Source organism: Aedes aegypti, chromosome 2, assembly GCF_002204515.2.
Source record: "Aedes aegypti strain LVP_AGWG chromosome 2, AaegL5.0 Primary Assembly, whole genome shotgun sequence".
Taxonomy (NCBI): Eukaryota; Metazoa; Arthropoda; class Insecta; order Diptera; family Culicidae; genus Aedes; species Aedes aegypti.
Genome location: NC_035108.1, coordinates 221,284,278 through 221,293,404, shown reverse-complemented (window position 1 = coordinate 221,293,404; position 9,127 = coordinate 221,284,278).

Below are 9,127 nucleotides of genomic sequence, written 5' to 3'. Positions count from 1 at the left end.
AAGACTATTTCCTCTGCAAAAATATGTAAAGATGTTGTTGACCGATGCAGAGAATGAAAAAAAAAATCAATATCCTGAAATCACATACCTGAGATAACTATGGAATTGCACACAAATCACTTAGTTGAAGAGGCAGGTCATGCACCAGTGGGACTGAGTAGCAAGTTTGTTTTCTGTAATTTTTGTTATATTCTGAATCCTTTCATTTTGACAAAACAGTTCGAAGCGGTATGGTCTCTATCTCGAGATCATAAAAAAACAACTCGAGTAAACAGATCACGTGATAAACCGGTAGACCTTGCAACGAACTTTGCTCTCGAGAGGATCTGAATGCTCCTCAACAGTAAGCAATCACGGCACGGGTTAAACGGTTTAGTTTTCTTTCCAGCACAAAAAATAAGTCTGCTAACCGAAGAGAAACGGGTTGGAATTGGAACGCATTGTCGCCTTCCATTTACTCGTGTTATACATATCTAGTTGGTGACCTTTAATAGATAGGATCAGCTTTTTGCATCACTTCAACTGCTTGGGGTCATTACCATTTCCGTATTGATCCGCGCTAGGTGACCGTTTCAGTAACGGAGTAAAAAAAGCTGTATAGCCTTAAGGTTATGGAATAGAGCAATCAATTGCATGATCCAATTATACAACAGTCATCGGTGAGCCTACAAAGCACGAAATCGCCTTATCAGTGGAAACCATCAAACCTCGTCCAAAGGAAAGGCAGACGGCTTGACTCGCTGAGAACGTTTCCATTCTATCGCCGAGAACAAAAGATGAATCAGCGAACAACTAGCAATCAATCAGAAAGCGTGAGAGTCATTAAACTTTGCACTTCCGATATATGTCAACAAAATAGCAGGTTTCCTGAATTAATCAGTTAGAACGTTCAAAATAATGGATTTTCGCACGTCAAGGTCAAGTTTTGACCTATGAGTATTTGCTCTCCTACGCATCATGTATGGTCTACATTCATAAACAAATGCTAATGGAGCACGAAAAAATCAAAACATGTATGTTTCACGAAGCAACAGGTTTTAAAAAGATTGTGTTGGTATCTGCCATTCACAGGGATGTTGGAACGATTCAATCAAGAAGAATCATGTATAACACAAGAACATATGTACATTGAAAACGAGCGAATAGTTTGAGCAGGTAAAATTGCTCTGAAACATTTTATTTGTATGAGGACAAGTCAAATAAAATAATTGTAAATTTATCGAAAGTAACAAAAAAAACAAACCATAAAAAATAAGATCTCTGTTACAAATATATAATTTTAAATAAATCACCGAAAAAAGCTTGAAAATAATGCCATTTTAAAATGCTCATTTAAGGGTGTCAAAGAAAATCAAACTTTTAGTTAATTCCACTGTTTTTTTAAATTTATATAAGTGTCTCTTATATGCATTGTTATTGGTAAGTAGTATTAGACTTGAATTGATAATGATTGTTATGTTTTGTTCATAATTGTTTTTTTTTGAGGCGATGGTGATCGATATTCGACCAAGTAGGGTAACTCGGTGTACTACGCTTCATTTTCACGGGATTGAGGCTTCTTTTACATGTAAATATGATCACATATCTTAAATATTCGCGAAAAAATGATGTTGCGCATATACACTCCCGTGCATAAGTTTGGGTTCACCCCCTAAAAAACATACAAAAGTGTAGAGAAACTTAAAAGTAGATGGAGTACCGTGTACCTTTTAATTCCGCTCCTAAATGCTTATCTTTGACAGATACGCGTATTTCGACTACCACTTGCAGTCTTCTTCAGTGTCAGTTACTCGAACCCAAACTTTTGCACGATGACTTGACTGACTGTTTCATTGATTTTGAATACTTTCCAGATTTTTCCGCCAAAATTTCGTGGGGTCTCTTCAAAGAATATGAGATTACGATTCTAATGACACTTCGATTTAAAATTTTGGTCGATCCAAAGCTGAGGAAATTAGATATGATTTTTCAGTGAGTATTTTGAAAACTGTCACAACTTTAAGTAAAAATTTAGTATACAAAATTCAAAAAATGTTTTTGGAAAAATACATACGAAGTAAGAATAACTCTTTGCCTTTCGAATGCGGCTTAAAGAGTTTCAATTAGACGTATATTCAGAGATATATGGACAGAACACTTTTGTATGTTTTTGAGGGGGTGAACCCAAACTTTTGCACGGGAGTGTATGTTCTTTCAGAAGTATAAACAATCAATATAAATTCTAAAATATCGAAAATCAGGTTTTTGGATTGAAATTTTGTTTCTGATAAGCAAGCCTCAGGGTAAATATGTTTATGTTTTATTTAAGACACTTTACCATTTGTCATGGCATTCGTGTCTGATTAATTTCAGGGTAAATGAAACCCATTCTTTACTATTATACTTATTAAAAAAAAACTTTTACAGGAAGACGAATGCTAATGGACCCTTTTAAGCTTAGCAAGTTATGGAATTCTCCCTGTAAACATTTTTACAACGCTGTGGACCTTTTCTATGAAAGGGGCATATTGTTGTTTTGGAACATAAACATTGGAACCGTTTAAAAAAAAACATCCTGTACACTTTTTTGAAGCAACCTAGAAAGTGAAAGTGCATTTGCTACTGCGATGGAGCAGTATTTCCTTTTAAGCTTACTTTGAAATTACGGCGCGCAACTTTAAGCTCGATTTTCTCACAGAAAAAAACCTTCAAAACCGGCTGCGGTTGTACGGGAAAACTCGATGCACCAGATGATTACAGCTTCTATCGAACCACAATGGACAAACGAACTGTAACAAATGTATTCCTGAAGAAGGTCCAAAAAGGGACGAAACGTTGGGTAAAATAAAATAGTTGTTTATTTTTTTTTTTTTTCAACTAAACAAAGTCCATCATAACACTGCAATGCATTGCTCAGACGTATTAAGAGTCATTTATTATTCATGGGTGTATTCATAACATTATTAATTTGTGAAAAAAACCCAACGTATTAAAAGATTCAACCATGGCATTTTACAATGTCAACAGTATCGTAGGTTTGCTTTAAGAATGATAACTCAGCGTACTGCAAGGATTTCAGGTACCGATAAGTTTAGATTTTAATCTTAAAATGGGTAGGTGAGTTAGAGTAACTCATTCACACGTGAGCACTCATGTTTTGTGGATGTATTTGTGTCTACGGCAATAGATCATTTTGCGAAATATTATCAATATTGATATTAACGTTGTATTCACACATTATTTCCCCCTTTTTTTGGAAACGTCTTACACTTGTTGCTATTTCGCGAGAAGATTCGTTACTGTGAACACAGACATACTATCAAAACCGAATGCTATCGCATGCGTGAGAATTCTAAACTCACTTGCACGTTAATATGAAACAGCTAAGAAAAAATTGCAAATTCTAGTTTATTTTTTATTGTATATATGTATTTGGAGAATTGAAAAAGCGATCAATATCTTATTTTTCAAAAGAATGCACTTTTAGCTTCACACGATTATATAACATTCAATAGTTGAAAATTCAACGTATTGCTTTAACAATGATAAAATTTTGTTTATATTTACTATATTCTTCAGTTTACACTACTTTGGGATTTAAATATTTTTATCTGTGTGAACGAACTTTTGCCCCACTATGGGTCCAAAATGGTTCCTAGGGCGATTTAAACTTTAAAAATGTTTGAAAATCCAATCTCCCATATGCTCCTTACCATCCTTACCATAGAAATAGTGTTCTGTGAGATTTTCAGCTTTCTAGCTGGTGATTTAAAAGTGACAATGTAGGTTTATATGGAAATTACTATGGAGAATTTTCGAGAAAAATTGCCAAACACGCAAGTTCTGTAATGTAAGTAGAAACTTATCATCCCATATTAGAAACACATTTTTCAAACCTTAACAAAGGATGTTGCTGAAGAAACCAATCCCTTTTGAGTGAGCTAATTTTGTTTGGGATTTTTGTACATGTTTGCAGGGCTATAATCCCATATGTAGCTTAATAATAGCAAACAAACTCATGAATATCTCTTATGCTATCCGTCGGATGGATTTCTTTCTTTAGCAAATTTCATAATTATGGTTTGAAGAATGTGTTTTTACTATGGGATAATAAGTTTGTACTTACATTACAGTACAAGCGTGTTTGGAACATATCTCAAAATTTCTCCATAGTAATTTTCATATAAACCTACATTGTCTTTGGCCCACCTTTATATCACCATCTAGAAAGCTGAAAACTTCACAAAACACTATTTTTATGGTAAGGATGGTAAGACACATATGGGTGATTGGATTCTCGAACATTTTTAAATTTTGAATCGCCCTAATGGTTTTAAAGCATTCATGCAGAAACTAATACAAACTGAAAAAAAAATCTACAAGTCAAGGCATGTATATTACGTACAGATTTGCGCAATGAGACACATGATTCGAGTGTGGTAGCCATACCAGGTAAAGAAAAATAACAAAATAATGATGAAATAACAACCAATTTTGCAATCATATCTTGTTTAACCATTATGATGTTACGTATTATCATATAACATTATTATTATTATTATTATTATTATTATTATTATTATTATTGTTATTATTATTATTATTATTATTATTATTTATTGAAATTCGTAACTTAAGACACACACATTTTATGTTACATGAATTATCATGGTGGAATTAACGTTTAGTTTGATTTGAAACTGGATTGAATTGGATATTTAAGTATAAACTGACATTTTAAGTATAAACAGACAATCCCGTTAACTATCTCAACAGTAGCGAAACATACAATCATAGCCAAATTTGGTATTGATCCTTGAAAGTCATGTAATAACTTGTAGCAATAACAAAATATAAAAATTGGACTCGGAAAGAATGTGGCATTTTGTTTTGGGTGTAACTTCTTATCGCGTGGGTAAAAATTGATGAAATTTTGGGTAATATTAATTTAGAGTGTGTTCTTTATGTAGGCCAGATTGCGATCGGTCAAGTAGTTTTCAAGATGCATTCAAAACAAGAAGAGCTACGCTAGCAAATCTTGGGCGCGGTGGTCGATAATCCTGGTCAGTCGCACAGATGGATCGGCAAAAGGCTTCGACTCCACCATTCCACCGTGTCCCGCATTGTGAAGATATTCCAGGAGACGAATACCATCCAGCGGCGCGATGGAAGCGACCGAAAACCGAAAACGGAATACCCAGAGAAGGCGCGGAAGATAAAGCAGTACTTTAAGAATAACACGAATCCTTCCACCCGAGACGTGGTTAGTTCGTCGAAGTGGTTCGTCCAGCAGACCATGAAGCGGACTGAGCTACGTGTTTTTAAGGTCAGGAATGTGCTAAACTGGACTGACAATCAAAATACGGTGGCCGAATTGCGTGCGCGGAAGCTGTACCGTGAGTGGCTGGTCAAGCCAGGCTGTCTCGGCGGACACCAAACAAATCTCCGGCCTCGAATTTTTTTGTCGGTACGTCCCGCATGGATCTTCCGGTAATAATAACTTATGCATACTCAATTTTGGTATCATACCATAATTAGGTATTGTTCAGTTGTCAATACCTCATTTTGGTAATCTAATGATATTTGAAAAAAAAAAATGTTTAAAACAATCAAAAATACTTCATTTTGGTATTCGATAGCTATTGAGGACTGCTGGAGGTATTGAGCTACTTTTGAAAAATTTAACTTTTATATGAAAATCCGTCATGTATTATTTAGGTATTACAATACCTGATCTAAAGGTATTTGTAGAATATGCAGAAGGTATTAATTGAGGTATTTGACCCCTTATGCAGGGCTCATCCATACCTCATTCAGGTTGGAAGTATTGGAAATTATCTGGTATGGAATACCTCAGATTGGTATTCATTGGTAGTTATTTTCTTCTGCTCGGGTTACAAGCGGCACCATAAACGGGCAGATTCATCGAGAGGAATGCAGTGCGCATCGTACCTTCGTGCTGTGCGTACACGAATTCTCTCTGCTCTTGGAAGTTTTCTTAAAAACTACCTAAAGCAATAAAACAGTACTTTTCAGTGCTAAAATTAAAAACGGTACTTTTCAGTGCTACTAAAACAGTACTTTTCAGTACTATTTTTTCTACTATTGATCCCTTTACGATCCTTGTTTGGACCCGTGCCTTCGATTTTTCGTTGGACCCGTTGGCGAAAGCTTGCGGTGGTAATCCTTCTTGGACACCGTCTTGGGAAAAACCTCTCGAAGGTCACGTCTTTCTCGTTTATTAACTAAACATGGTATCAACAACTAACAAAAGGAAGGGTGAATCTCTGAATTCACTACTTCCTTCCAAAAAAGTGGGTTTTAAAACTGTCACTACACGTGACAAGAATGGAAGAAAGGACGTTTCTCCGGAATGCGAAGTTTCTTCCAAGGGTGAAATAAATAATTGTATCGAAATGAGCAATCAGTTCGATGCTCTAGACAAATTTTCCGAACACCAAATCGAAGCAGCCTCTAGCCCAGGCTCTTTGATTCAAGTGAGGAAGCAAAGAGTGCCGCCTATCGTGGTCAGTTGTTCCGAATTTGGGGGATTTAGGTAGGAGATCTTGAACTCCATTAGGGGAATCAAGGTTTCCTTCCAAATCGCAAAGAAAGGAGACTGTCGCGTTTTGCCGGAAACTCTTAAAGATCGTGAACTTCTTCTCAGACATCTTGAAGAGAAGAAGCACAAATTTTTTACTTATGACGACAAAACTGAACGTTTGTTCAAAGTTGTCTTGAAAGGTCTCTCAAGTGACTATAAGTCACCTGAAGAGATCAAAAATGGAATAAATGATTTATTTGGATTTTCCCCAGTCCAAGTAATCATTATAAAAAGAGAACCCAATCTGGCATTGTTCGGAAGGGACTTTCTCAAGAATATTATTTAGTTCACTTTAACAAAAAAGAACTAAATAATATTAAAGCTTTAGAAAAAGCAAAACTTATGTTCGATGTTCGTGTGACATGGGAACATTTCCAGAAACCTGGAGGAAATTACCAGAACCCCACTCAGTGCCGTCGGTGCCAAAAGTGGGGTCATGGTACAAAAAATTGTCGCATGGATGCTAAATGCATGATTTGCGGAGGTTCTTCTCACGCCAAGGACGTCTGTCCTGTGAAAGAAGATACCAGAAAGTTTGAATGCGCCAATTGCAAGGGCCCTTATAAAGCTAACTTTTGGGAATGCCCTTCACGCAAGAGAGTCGTTGAGTATCGTGCCAGGCAGATGAAGGATAATATCCGTTACGATAACGGTCGTTTCCGGAATTTGCCTGGTAGAGTATCGAACAATGCTCATTTTTCAGTTAACGATCGCTTGATTAGGAATCATACCCACCAGGAAGATCATAATCATGCTCATTCACAAACAAATTTTAATCCGTCGGGTAGCCGTTCGAATCTTTCAATTTCGAATGTATCTACCCACGGAAAATCCTTTGCTGATATCGCAGCAGGTAATTTAAACTCCTCCCCTGTTCGTACTATGAGTACCCATTCTACTTGTTTCAAATCAAATGGAAAAACCCTACCGCCACAGGTAATTCCTACTCCGCTTCTTCGTCTACCGAAAATTCTAATGGGAAATCATCAGATGTACCCACTTCAAGTGATATGTCTGCCTCTGATTTTAATTTTCTAACTGAACAATTGAATCTAATGATTGATGCAATGTTCAAAGTCACCACTATGACTGAAGCAGTCCAAGTAGGTGTAAAATTTACAAATCAAATTGTTATTGGATTACGTTTTTCTAATGGATCCAAATAATAATTTAAATTTTTAAAATGGAATGCTCGTTCTCTGAATGGTAAAGAGGACGAGCTGTTTAATTTTTTTACAGCTAATAACGTGCATATAGCAGTTATTACCGAAACTTATTTAAAACCTGGATCCAAACTAAAAAAAGATCCTAACTTTTTTGTTTATCGTAATGATCGACTTGATGGGGCATGTGGGGGAGTTGCAATCATCATTCATAGGCGTATAAAACATCAACTGTTTTCGTCATTTGAAACTAAGGTTTTTGAAACTTTAGGTGTTTCTGTTGAACACTCAGCTTGGTAAATATACTTTCATAGCTGCCTATTTGCCTTTTCAATGCTCTGGACAGCAAGTTAATTTGCTCCAATCTGACTTGCGAAAATTGACTCGCAATAAGTCAAAATTTTTTGTCATTGGTGACTTTAATGTCAAACATCGGTCATGGAATAATTCTCAAAGTAATTCCAACGGCAGAATTTTATTTGATGAGTGCTCTTCTGGATATTTCTCAATTCAATACCCTGATAGCCCTACATGTTTTTCCTCTTCTAGAAATCCATCTACGATTGACTTGGTCTTAACCGACTCTAGTCATCTTTGTAGCCAATTAGTTACTCATGCTGATTTTGATTCTGATCATGTGCCTGTTACATTTCAAATATCCCATGGAGCGATTCTCAATCCTATCAGCTCCACTTTTAATTATTAACGAGCCGACTGGAATATATGTATATGAAACGTATGTTGACTCTAATCTTGATGTTAACATTTCTTTAGAAACTAAACTTGATATTGACAATGCTCTTGAAACTTTAACAAATTCCATTATTGAAGCCAGAAGCATTGCAATTCCAAAATGTGAGGTAAAATTTGAATCCGTGATTATAGACGATGACCTTAACCTCTTGATCCGTCTTAAAAACGTGAGGAGAAGGCAATTTCAACGCACTCGTGATCCTGCTATGAAAATTATATGGCAGGATTTGCAGAAAGAAATAAAGAAACGTTTTGCAGATTTAAGAAACAAAAATTTCTCAATTGGACCCTGGCTCTAAGCCCTTTTGAAAATTATCTAAAATCTTGAAAAAACCTCAGAAGCCAATACCGGCATTGAAAGAGGAAAACAAATTAGTTAGTAATAATTGCGAAAAAGCTCAAAACTTGCTATGCAGTTTGAAAGTGCGCACAATTTTAATTTAGGACTTACTAGTCCAATTGAAAATCGAGTTACTCAGGACTTCGAAAATATTCTCAATCAAGAGAACGTTTTCGAAAATGCCTGGGAGACTGATTTGGAAGAAGTGAGAACTATTATTAAAAAATTCAAAAATATGAAAGCTCCTGGCGATGATGGAATTTTCTACATCCTCATCAAGAAACTTCC